Below are 13,378 nucleotides of genomic sequence, written 5' to 3' on the forward strand. Positions count from 1 at the left end.
ACAACACACCTCCAGAAAGATGGTGGAACTTTGCCCTGTTCCCAACTCTGGACTTCCTACGACTGAACTGGTTCAAGTCCCCCTCCTCACCTCGATCCAGGCACTGGGTGGGGGAATAAAATAAAACAAAAAAAGAAAAGTTATTTAGTCCAGCCAGGCAAGGTCTTCGGATTTCTCATTAAACACCTCTTTATACTTTGGTCCCCAGGGGAACTAGAACGCTTTGCCTCCTGGAGGTTTGCGGTTCCTATCAGCCTAGCAGACAAGGGGGAAAGTGGGACAATCCTGAAGGAAAAAGGAGTCACCCCCGCGTCCTAAAGTATTTGGAAGTGCTCTCTCGCGTCTGGCAGCCCGTGCTGGTGCAATCGCTGCCCTCCAGCGAAGTCCCAGAGCCGCCAAGTTTCAAATGCAGCGGAGATGGAAGCCCTCTCGCCCCGGGTTCCACCGGGAGCCCCAGGACTCAGTTCGCTGCAGGTTCTTACCGTGGACTTATCGGAAACCACGTTTTCACCGTGGAAAGCCACAGGGACATCGCTGACGGTTGTATTCTGCCCAGGACTGCAGCGGTGCCCCTTTGGTTTATTTTTGTTCGGCATCGCCGCACAGTCCCCCTGCTGCGCGAATCTGACCCTCCAGCTCTCGAACTCGGCTCCGCCGGCTCCGCCAGGGCCCCGCTGACCTCCACCGAGGGCCCCGGACGCTGGGCCTCCGCCTCCTTGGAGCGAAGAGGTGCGGTGGCAACTGCAGCCCCAGAGTCGCGCTTCTTCGGAAGGACGCGGCCAGGAGGGTTGCGGGGATTCCTGAACCCGGGACTGGACCCGAAGCCCAGCGGGCGTAGAGGAGAAGCAGACCAGAGGAAGGAGATGATACGAGAAGTAGTGCCCCTCGACTCCGGTTTCTTCCCGAAGGAGGCGGCTGTGTGTGGCTCCTGCTTACGGGTGGTTGCACGTGTAAGCACTTGGGTGAGCTCGTGGGTGTGCAGGACACACCTAAAACCGGGAGAGCCGTACTGGTAGCTAAATGTGAGAGCGCCCGGTCTAAGGAGACCGCTAGCACGTGGCTTTACCACGTCGGCCAGGAAGAGGCCCTCATTAGCCAGCTTCCCTCTGCAACCCCCAACTTTTCCATTCTCTGGATTCAGGCTCGTGTCCGGGCGGTTTGGGAGGGATGGGAGCCGAGAGGGGTGGTGCTCTCTGGGAACGAAGACCACGTGCTGGTTAGTGAAAGGGTTTCTGGCTGCAGCAGAAAGGAACAGCCAGATTTCATTCGGGATTCCCGAGAAGCACTTTCCCGACTGAAGGGAGTGAGATTAGGGTCGTGGAGAGTTGTGGGAGACGCAAAAAGTTGAACCCTCCCGGTGGGGCCTTGTGTAGCCGTCTCCCCACCCCCCTTCTCTTTCCTGATTCAGACCCGTTTCCTGTCCCAGTGACCTTAATGGTCAGGCTTGGCCTATGATGGCTATTGGGCTTGCTCTCTGCCCTTAATATACTAAAATGCGGCCAACTGCAGCATTGGTACTGTCTGAAGCTGAGCTCTGTTGATTCACAAATGCAAATGTTATTTTTTAGCTTCCACTTCCAACTTATTTGTAAGCAAACCTACTATCTGATACACTACTAAAGGGACACTGGAAGCCAGTCGCAGGTGACTAGAATCCCAAGTCAGCAGCCCTCGGTCTCAGATCTTTCCGGTGTGTTATAACTAATGGCTTTTTTTCCACCGACATCAGTGGCTGGCTGCCCCGGTGCCAATCCCTTTATACCGTAACCATGGGGCAGAGAGAGGTCAGCAAGTACCCCCTTGGAAGAGGTTGGGAACCTCCAGGAAGTTCGTCTTCACGCTCCAGGTTTTCCGTCTTCTCCCTTCCCCCTAGTCTGCAACGCCCCCGCACCTCCCAGCCCAGGGATGTGCGGGAGCTGCGCCAGCCCTCTACGACAAGCAGGGGGTAAATCGCTCTGAACCTTCCCGGGTCTGAGCGGCGAGGATGGCGAGGCTGCCCGGGCGCAGGTTTCGCTTGACTCGCAGTGTCTGGGCCGTGCTGCAGCTCCAGTCACTGTGGTGAGGGCCGGGCCCACGGCCACGCGCCCGCCACCGCCTCCATGCTGCAGCGTAGGACTCAATTTCTCGGGACTGGGCGGTAGCTGTTACTGGAACACGCCGCGGAGCAGAGCCAGGGATCCAGACCCACCCTGGCCGGGGCCGCAGCCGGAACTGAGCTGACAACCCTGTGCTTGAGCCACGGGCTCCCACCGGTGCCGCGTGCATCGGGCGCGGCGCTGTGTGCAGTGGCGGGCAGGAAGGTGGTGAGCGTGTGCAGAGCGGCCCGAATCGAGGACACTGTGTGTGCGTGCGCGCGAGTGTCATGCGTTGCGCGTGGTTTTCCTTCTTACCTCGAGATGTGAAGGGTTTCGCAACTGGCTATTACCTTAGGATTCCTGACTTTTCGGAGATCTGGGCTTTGAGCACAACCTACCCACATAATCCATTTTGCACGGTCGGTTTATAGCAGGAGAAAAAAGAGTAACTGGACGGGGCCGGGGCAGACAAACGAAACCTTCTGGAAACACACACACACACACACACACACACACACACACACACACGAGAAAGGAACAATGAAAGACCAGGGAAGATTTTCATAACCTTGCTGCTGGCCTTTTCGTTTACCGGAACAATTCTGGAGATCTCTTCTTCATTTCAAAGTCATCTTGGCATTTTTTAAAATAAGCTGCTCTCCAGCAGTCTGGGTCTGTGTGTGTGCGTGTATGCGCGCATCTCTCTGGTGCGTTTGACTGTTTTTTATCCAACTGCCCAGAAGCAAATGTATTAACTCGGCGGTGCCCCTCTGTGCATGGGTTGTCGAAGAGGGCGGAGGACGCTCAAACCCGTGTTCCCGACTGGATTCGGAGCCGCTGCCTTGCTGTAAACCCCTGCGTGTGGATCACTTTACCCACAGGCTTGGACAGCGCCAACATTAACCTGCTTTCAGGTACATTACAAGGTCAGTAGAGGGTCCTGCAGCGGTCTTGTTTCTGTGCATCCAGACCTTCCTGTCTTGGCCAGAAAGATATTTACATTTCGGTGCACATCATTGGAAGCCAAAAGTTCAGACCTTCGAGCTTGTGCTGGTTTCTGAACAAACAAGGTAAAAAGGATTGCTTTTAAAACTGCTTAACAAAATCCCTGACTCTTCCTCAGCCTTTTCTCAGCGTCTCTCTCCTCCTCATCGAAATGTCACCAGCTCTTTGAATTACTTGGATTGGGTTGGAGGAGGACTTGAAAGAAACGTGATCTACCGGCTATGCCAGACCACTTCCTTTGCTGCCTGTGGTCCGGTGGGCATCCCAGCGGATCGTGAAAAGGACCAGTCCCCTCCTTGTTGCCCCCTCCCCGTGTTGTGCTGGATGTGCGTGTGCAAGTGTGAATGCGAGTGCGCGCGCGCCTTGGTGCGAGTGTGTGTGTGTGCTTGAGTGTGCGTGCGCGGCCGCCCTGTCTCTGCCCGCTCCCCGGGCGCAGAAACGCGGGTTTCATGGGGCGATCGCCGCGGATTCCCCACCCAGCGCGACCTGCAGGAAGCGGCGGCAGTGGCAGAAGCCGCCTCTCGGACTCCCTAGGATGCAGGTGCTGAGCTATGGCAAAAGGCAGAGAAGTGAGGAGCCAGACCCGCGTAAGACTGTGAAAGCCACCTGGAGCCACCTTGCCGGGATTGTACCTGCGGGCAGAAAGTCCTCCTACAACCGTCTTTTCCTCCAGAGGCACCAGGTAACAAGCAAATGAGTACCCGCCTCACCCAGTTTCCTTATGATCTTGTTTCTAGTGTCTTATCTGCATTGCAGGCTACTTTACTTATTAATGTTTTGAAATCATTAAGAGCTGAGTATCCAAGGGCGTTCTGTGATGTTGCAATATAATTCTAGTAGGTGGAATATCAATCTATACCTGAGCACTTAATCTAGCAGTGAAAGCTAAGGGAATATGGATACGCTCCACCCTAACTGATGTTTTTGGAAAGTGAGGCATGTTGAACCTATCTAAAGATGCCAGACATTAAAATCCTGTATTTCCTTCAGGTTACGGTTGTCATGGACCATTTGGTATCCAACCCTCCCCAGATTGTGGAGTGCAAGAGGGTGTTTGGTTTCCACCCATCGTTTTAGGCGAGGATCATTTTTGACCCTTCTCTACCTCTGGTGCCAGGTTGTTTTCTTTTCCTTATTGTAGCTGAGCTTGCCAGATTCTTTAGTAGTTGTAAATTGCACATCTGGAGACTTCAATCCCAAATGGAGTTTTTTTGGGAACTTGCTTTGCATGGAAGGGAATTCATTGTCATGGGGCGGGGGCGGGGGGGTGGGTGGCGGTTGTTGAGATAAGGGTTTAACTGTGAGGGTTTGCTTTTATGTAGCAAAATAGATCCACTAAAGAAGTCATTTGTATATCTAGAGGAGCCAGGCTAAAACCATAACCACTACCCAAGCACCCTCCCCAGCTGTATTGTCTCAGTTATGGAGAGGGGTTTGTGTGCAGTGTTTTTTTTTTTTTTTTAATAATATGTATTTTTGAAAATTCTTGATCTACAAGGAGGGGGTGGATTTGTGACTGCCGAATTAACATATTCGGTCTCGTGTTAAAATGGAGATTCCCATGGCAGGCTGAGGCAGAACAAATTTTGTGAACTTCCAAAGCCCCTCAGCATCACACCTTATTTCTCATTTCTTTTTCCAATCACCTCTGTGTCCCCTACAGAAAATTTCACTCCCTTCTGGAAGGCATTAGGATTAACAAGAGAGAGCACTTCCCAAGTGGTCTCATCAATGTTTTATTCCATAGTGAAGGTGGTCTGAATAATTCAGCTGAGGAGTGCTCGCTTGTCTCCCGCCATCCAGAGCTGCCTGATGGCTGCACCCAGGGGAGGGTTAGGCCAGGCCCAGCCCAGGGTGCCCCGCTCTTAGGAGACTGGCTGGGACTGCTCCCAGGGTTTCTCTTTGCTGAATCTGCTTAGCAAAGTGTGAGGGCGCTGCCTGCTATTTCTCTTCTCTCTGTGTTTCAATAGATATCAGTATGATGGCATTTGCAAACTGCAAGCTGGCCACTATCTTGCTGCTCTCCTTGGTGTGCCCGACTCCTCTGGAGTCTGGTTTCGGCTGCTACTGCAGCCCTCGCAGGCTGGTGGTGCTACAAGGCCATGTTTGCAGAGGGCTTGGGGGCTGGGCTCCTCCACTGCAGCTGCCAGGCCCTCGTTGACACTTTGTTGGGGCGGGGCTGGCAGAGCTCAGCGGGCCCCCTGGCAGACCACAGGCGCGTCGCTGAGGTGGCCCCACGTTTATTAGGGAAAGGAGGTAAAGGGAGATGCATGGAGGTCGGTAATGTTCTGAGCCTGCAGCTCCCCCCCTCCCCCCACACACACACACTTATAAATGAGTATTCAAGAACATAAAAGCAAAGCTTGCCGCCCAAAGCCGTTGATATTCAAATACTGGAGGATTTCTCAGGATTCAAAACCTGGAACTATGTGCGTTTTTCGTAGATCTCCATCTGTCCTTTTCTTCTCTTCCCTCTTGCTCTCCTGGTTTCAATCAGCTCATTTATACTTCGCCTTTACCCTCAGTTGGATTACCAGTGAAAAGACAACCGAGAACCACCCTCTTCACCCCATGCCCAGTAAACATTAAGAAGATAGGGCTACTCTAAAGACAGATTAGCACTGTAACTTCAAACTTCAGAGAGAACAAAAAAACAGATATACAGAGTAACTCAGCTTTAACAGAAAATCAGGTCTACACCCTACCTTCTGAAGATACAAAAAGAAAAGGGTACTACTGCCTGCATGAAACTAAAATAGCTGGGAATTAGGAAAAAATTAGGTGGGAATTTTTCTCTTATTTTTTTCTTATTTAGTGAATTTACTGATATTTCTCCTATCACTCAGAAAATCCTACACAAAAAAATCTGAGTTGTGCATTCTAAAAATCTGATGAGGACATACCTTTGTCCCCCAAATTTCTCAGGAAAATTATCACAACAAAAAGTATATCATGTGCAATATTTGCTAACAAATAGGGCATGCCTGTTTAGAGGGTGCCCAAGAAACAAGGAGTGCTGGCAGAGAATATAAGTACTTGGGAAAATAATGTTTTCCCTATTTCCCTCCTCATTTCACTTACTTTTTTCTTTCTTTCTTTTTTGGCCTTTTCTCAGCAAAGATTTAGTGTTTTTCAGGTTAAGTCTTGTCCTAGTACCCTCATGTTCAGGGGGTTAGGTGAAATGTTCTAACCAAAAAGATCTGCTAGGATTGAGTTTCATGTATAGAAGTTCCTTTAACAAATGGATGTTTCTGCCCCCTGTTCTTCTCCCTTGTATGGAGACACAGAGATGTGCAAACCAGTTTGTAATTGAGTCCACAGTATTTGTTAAGCATTGTACTCAGGGGTGGTCTGGCTCATTAATGGGTTAACACTGTCAGGTATTGATAAGAAATTTCCTAGCAAAATATGCCTTCCTTGTAAGCCCTCTTATGTCACTATTAAAAGGGACAGAATAATAAAGTCAGGACACCCATAGGAGCAGACATGAACATATATGCAGGGGAAAAGAAGTTGTCACTTGACTCCTATCCCTAGACCATTTCTCATAGTCATTTTCCCCCTTTCTTTTTCAAGAAGGGAATGACCTTGAGCAACACTCATCTGCAGTTTTTGTGCTTCACAAACGTCTTTTCCTCCCTCAACCATGTGATGTATACATATATCAACACACACACCCGCCTCATTTATGAAATGTGAGATTTCTGTGCTTGTGTGTTTGGGGGGTGGTTATCAAGCTATATCTGACAGATACCAGCCAGAGGTGATTTTCTGTCCTTTTTCTCAAGAGGGGATAGCAACAGCTGTGATTACTTGAGGGGAAATTGCCCCACCCTTACCCCCTCTTCCGTTAATTTTGTCTCCTCTTGTCATTAAATGTATTCTTAGTGTTAAAGCAGCATCTTGTTATGGCATTGCTATTTAAATGACCATCATATGTTATATCTGCCTTTTATCTTTTCATTAATGACCATTAACTCCCTTGGTTCATTTAAACCAGTGGTCTGTTTCCTCCTGCTGCTTGAAGAAGCACTTTTAGCTTCTTAGTTTTGCTGAGTTTCCTAGCTGGTGAAATTAGGATCTTGCTTTCTGCTGATACTATTGCTGTGTTGTTATGTGGCTTGGGTGAGATATGTGCAGTTACCTAACAATGTCCCTGCTTCTACATGAAACTACTACATAATAGCTCATAACTACTTGGTTATTTCAAGATATATTTATAATAAATAAATATTTGTAGTAAGTTTTTTGGTGCCAATTTTGGAGTTAGAGGAAAAAGGCTACTTGAAACTTTCCAAATGCTTAACTGTCTAATCTGTTAACTAATTTCAGTGATTTTTATTTTCTCTTTATCCAGAAATGTAGTATATTGGCATTACTTTCAGAGTTCTGTGTTTAATGTAATCTGTTCTAGGTTTTGTGTTATATTGAAGTATAAAGATATACATTTAAGCTTTTAAATAGATGTGATTGTGACCTCGTAGAATGTGTGACTAACAGAGAATTTTGCTAAATCATTCCTTTGACACACGTGCATAGCTTTACCTCGTTCAGTAGATCTAGAGAGTAAGACTATGCATTATGTTTCACAGCCCACATTTTTATTCCTGTGGCATCCTTTAATCATTGAGGACTATTTAAAGGCTAAGACAGGATAATTTGTCCATTACATGGTGTGTTCATGGTGAAATTAAGAAATGTTATGTTTATAAGTATTGAAGCTATTCTGGTTAGAGGTGAACCATTTTTATTATATTCCATCAACATAAATTGTATGCAGTTATAAAAACCTAAATTTTATGTAGGTGTAAAAAATAAAAAATAGAAGAATTTAATTTGGAGATAAGATAATTATTGCTATATTTAAGGTTTTATATCATAGTTTTCTGAGAGACATTATTCTGATAGATAGGGTGGTATTTACTGAACTATGACATAATTTAATACTAATAATTAAGGTAGTTAGTTAACCTGTGGTAGAATATTACAATAGAGTTGCATGGTTACATAAATGCACTATCAATTTACTGATACCAAGTAAATTGCATGAATAGGCTTTGTTATTCAAAATACAAACTATTTTTGTAAGATTTCTTAGAAATTTTCTTTGACTCTTAAGTTACAAACTTGGTCACATTGGGAGGAAAATGCCATTCGACCAATTGGAGTCTTCCTTGAAAATATATTTCTAATAGAATAAATCCATTTAATCTTAAACCTCATGTCTTCTTTTCTTTGTGACAGCATATATGTAACTCATTGCTTTAAAAAACCTTCCAATGAAATATATCGAAATTGGTATTATTAGAATCATAGTGAAGAACAATTGTAGAATTGCCATTGAATAATGGATCTATTTTAGATTTTATAAGAAAAAGGTTCTAAAAGAAGTACAATAATAAGATACAGAAAGTTATAGGATTTTTTCCCCCAACTCTGGGAACAATTTCTTAATTCGTAGTAAAAGAATGAAAGAAACCACTAATTAGATCAATATATACACTCAATTAGAACCAGTATACATTACCAGGGATAGAAGCAAGAACTGCATTGCTGAAGTTACTGCACACACATTTTCACTCTGCCTTGGTGTTTCTTTTGAGGAAATGATAAAGAGCCCTAGAGGACACACTCCAGTTGCTGTCTGGATTCCATTCTCCACATTGGCTTCTCATTTCCTGTCTTAAAGGAGGTTTTTCATGAATCTCAATAGTGTCACTTCCAGAGTTACAAGATGTTTGCCTTAAAGTGATTTCCTAGTGAAAACATATCAACTCTGTAATCATAAAAACTAACTTTCTCTATTTTCTTTAGAAGTACAGGCTGTGGTATATTTCTCAGTAATTAATTATTTTTGTTATTTTTCCCATGGTGTAAAAAATAGGCTATGAAATGATTTATGTGCACTTGTTTTATCACTGCTAAGACATTTGCATAGCAACATCAAAATGCATGCAGTTTATGTGGCAACATTGAACACAGTGCTGAGTGGCATGGATGCTTGTTCCACATGGACAGAGGTTGTTACATCACTAATATTTACAGATACTTTAGTTAGGAATGCCTCATTTAGTAGAAATGTGCCTACCTAGACTTTAAAAATCTGGGGTAATTTATAGGAATTATGGAGGGTACTTGTCACGTATTGATTGTTCTAATGTTAGGCACTTTAACAACATATAAGTAGATGTTGGATCCTGACCTCGAGGAACTTATTTTCTTAGTGACATGGAAGATAATATAAACAAATTCATAAGCTTGAAAGTAACTGTTATATTTAATTCTATGTTGATAATTTGTGCTTTTTAGTAGAAGAGAGAGGGGAACTCAGGAAATCAAAATTGTGTGTTGTGGAGGATGATATGTACAGTGGTTAGAAGCTCAAACTTGGGGATTTCACAGATTTGTGTCTCAGGGCTGTGTAACCTTGAGCAAGTCTAATAACCTCTCTGAGACTTAGTGTCCTCACCTCTAAAATGAAGCTAATAATAAAAGATACTTAGCAACCATCATCATCATCATCACCATCATCATTATCATCTCAGCATTAGCTATCATGAAAGTAAAGGGGAAAACGAAAGAATGTAGTAAATGGATGACTTAAACGTCTATCTTTGGAGACTCATAGACTCTCAGGGTTCCAAGGAATGCTAAAGCCAAACCAGGGGTCATGTTGCCCAGTATCTTCAGACACGAAGCAGAAGATGTAAAGCTGGAAATCTGACTGGGTTTAAGAAATTGTAGGCTCTAGAATCTCTGGTACACTGGAAAGTGAAAGACTTACCCATGACATTAGATTTTAAATTCATTTTAACCCTTGTTGGGTCTGGTGTTGTGAAATTTTGGTGTTATTCTGATATATATTCACTTTAAAATTTTCTCTAAAGCATTCCTGCTAGTTGGTTATCTTGGCCAAGCTTTAGTACCTTCAGTGATTCTAAAATCACTCCACCTAGAATAGAATACTCCATTTTTGAATAGGCATATTATAAAATTTCTTTTTGGTGTTAAGCCTAAAATCTGGCATCCTGTGGCTTGTAATTAATATCAATATGGAAGGAGGGGCACACAATAAGTTTAATCTCCAATGACAGTATCTCAGATATTTAAACTGAGTTACTTGAGATCACCAGCCCATAATTGCTCTGCTTTTGATGAACATAACTCTGGACCCAAAGTGGTCATGATTTCAAACCCTTATTACCTTTTACATGCAATAAATTTCAGCTGTATTGTCTTCATCTACACTCTCTTCTAGATGGACTTCAGGATTTTGCCTCACTTTTCACTGAGGTGTGTTGCCTGTTCCAACACACTCCATGGGATGACTAGTGTAGAGTTGAGCAGGGTCATTATTTCCTTTTTTTTTGCAACAGAGAAAGCAGGTGCATGCTGTAACTCTCCATCTGCACTCATGTGAATATTACTACTTAATCAATTACTATTTACCTTTCAAGACTGGACAAGACCTTGGAGTCCTTAACATGCCTCTGGGATGCTACAACTCGTCAGTCCAAGCTTGGTCACAAGATTAAGGATATTTTCCATTCTAAGTCTAAACACTAGTAAAGATAATGTATAAACCAAAAGTAATTTTAGACTAGAATAAAGAATAAAAGGCATTTATTTAGTTAAAAAGGACATACAGCCCAGGAGACACAGATTCAGGTAACAACCTAAATTAAGGAGGTAATCTTTTATAGCAGAAGTCCCTGCCCAGGTTCTCAATTAGTTTCGTTTTATGTAAATGAAGTTTCTCAATTGTGCAGTTCTGATTGGTCAGGGAAGGTTTCATTTTGTTGGTATAAAAACAAAATGAGTGTTTTCCTGCAATGGTTAACTCAAACATTATAAACAAGTGAGGCATATTGCAGGAAGCTGAGAGTTCAGTCTGAGGTTCTTCTTGGTATATGGGTGGAACCCCTGCCAGCAAATCACTGCTAGGCTCTTATTATTCATAGAACTTGGGATTGGTTGACCACGAAGAGTCCATCTTAACAGATAAATTTCTTCTCGGGGTTCACATCAAATGAATCTTCTCAAGGTTCATATCTGAGACTACTTTCTCAGTATTTACATCATGATTTGTTCCTATGATGAAATTATTTAAATCTTTTCTACTTAATATTGAAAGAAAACTAACATAAATTGTAATAATCTTGTTCCTAATAAATATTAAAATGAAATAGAACAAGGTAAGATTAGTGGATTTTACCTCATCCTAAGGTGATGAGGTGGCTGCCTCATGGGCTCTCTGATCTAGATAATAATAGCTCAGGCCTTTTCTTTGATTCCTTTAATAAACATATATTCAGAATTTAATGCATGCTGAATTCTACTCACCATTTTTCCTTTGAGGCACAAATGCCAAAAGGCTTAGATGCCACTCTGAGGAATCTGCAGCTGTGAACAGATATTCTTCCATAAGGGCAACCCTAGGCCACAGTCAGGATTGATAACATTCTCACATCTTTACCTTTCAATTTATTTACTCTTAAGGCTAGATGTTACTTAGTTTCCATTATGTCCTCCATTTTGTAATAAATTGACAATAACACTCTTAGCAGCTTCTCCAGCCTCCATATGAGGTTGCCTCATTATGCACAAGGGGAAAAATAATTTGAATACAGAAGGAAATGACAATAAAACTCCCTTTATAGGGTATACTTGCAGAATGGGTCTTTTAGTTATCAACATTCTTTATAATCTTGACTATTATTCTTTTGAGGCATTATGTTTAAAATTTTTTTAAACTTTACTTTTAATGTAAGTGCTACATTATTAAAATTGACACACTAATTCTAAACATAGTTATCATTCTTTTACTGACTTCAGGTCTTTATTGTATGTTAGTGATTACAAAATGCTCCCAGGGATCAACCTGTGACATGTTTAAGACAGTTTGTACTGAAACCAAATTTTCTCCAACTTTTCTTTCCCGTCTATCTCCTGTGTATGAGTTTTCTTTGATTTATCCTTGCTCTGTTTTAGCTAATTTTTCTTAATGGTCCTGTTTTCCTTTTTAACTCACTAATAGGAACTTATTAACAAAATAACAAGATCCTTAGATAGCTTGTGAAAGTAAGAGCCTGAGGATTAATAAAGTTCTAAGACCTCTTCTACTGAGGAAAGCACGTGAGTTTTCCATCAAGTACTTTATGTGGAAAGAACTGGAGATGCTGAGAAGTGTTAATTGAATGATATAGAGTAGATGAGGGTCAGCAGAAGCAGAATCTTCCTCATTTCCTGAGAAGGTATCCTGTGCTGGTCAGGCACTGATGGTATTCACTTTCCTCTAATCCGTGGAATAACTGTATAGCTCAGGGATGCTTATCTATATTTTTAGAGGAATGAGTTGGAGCTGAGGGCAGTTAATTTACTTGTCCGTGATTATATGACTAATAGATGATAGGGCTAAAATTCAAATCCAAATTTTTCTGATTCTAAAAAAGATGCTATGACTACTGTACTTAGATTTCCCCCTTTTCCTATGCCTTATGGCTGTTTTTTGTTGATTATTTCATAAATGTGTTTTTAACCTCCTTCAAAGTGGATGGCCATCCTCTAAATATGTACCTCATTCTTAGTTTCTTTCCTCTTTATGATACTTTATGAATTCCATGTTTTATATTTAGAAGTTTATGAAGGCCTTTATGGTTATCTATTGGAGGATTCTATAGCTGTATGAGAAGGACGTGTTGAATCCTAATTCTGGAATATAAGAATATATTGGCTTTTGGTTGTTTTGTTTTGTTCTTGTGTTTATTGTTTTTCTAAATTAGACTGTGTGATGTTGGGTGATTTACTCTAATTACCAATTCCCCTCTGCAAAAGGGGCTTGCAAGCCATTGTAAACTGGCTGATATGTCTTAGGGGATTAATAAATAAATGTTCCCTTGAGCACTTTTCCTAGTGCTCAAGGATCAGAGAATTCTTTGAATGGTAATTCTTTGGATGGAACTTGAAGAGCACACTATCATTAAAACATTTACATTTATCTCATTGTGCTCCTCATTTCACTCTCCTCTCACACCCTTTACCATGGGGATTACACAGGCTGACGTTGCAGCCCTTACTGAGAGTTTCAGGCTTTACCCTCAGTCACCTCCTCCATTTGGGACAAAGCCAGAAAAAAAGTCAAATAAAAACTCATTTTGTCGCTTCTATTTCAGATTCCTCTGCTATTACCTTAATGACAGAGAGGCCTGACAGCCAAAAAAAAAAAAATCTCATGGCTAATTTTAGAAATACCTGTGCCAGAACAGACCACTTCTAGATTAATCCATGTGATGTGTTAC

General features: G+C 42.8%; 1 protein-coding gene across 4 annotated transcripts in view; it reads left to right on the top strand.

Annotated features, from left to right (window-relative positions):
* The first annotated feature begins 2,337 nt into the window (after positions 1 to 2,337).
* LRFN5 (leucine rich repeat and fibronectin type III domain containing 5) overlaps positions 2,338 to 13,378 on the top strand; it is a 295,021-nt gene continuing 283,980 nt past the window's right edge. For all 4 annotated transcript variants that reach the window (XM_045848568.1, XM_045848569.1, XM_045848570.1 and 1 more), the window contains exon 1: positions 2,338 to 3,762. The gene's annotated coding sequence lies outside the window, so the exon portion shown is untranslated. The remainder of the gene's footprint in view (positions 3,763 to 13,378) is intronic.

The sequence above is a fragment of the Phyllostomus hastatus genome, unplaced genomic scaffold, assembly GCF_019186645.2.
Source record: "Phyllostomus hastatus isolate PE091 unplaced genomic scaffold, TTU_PhHast_1.1 phas_contig_62, whole genome shotgun sequence".
Taxonomy (NCBI): domain Eukaryota; kingdom Metazoa; phylum Chordata; class Mammalia; order Chiroptera; family Phyllostomidae; genus Phyllostomus; species Phyllostomus hastatus.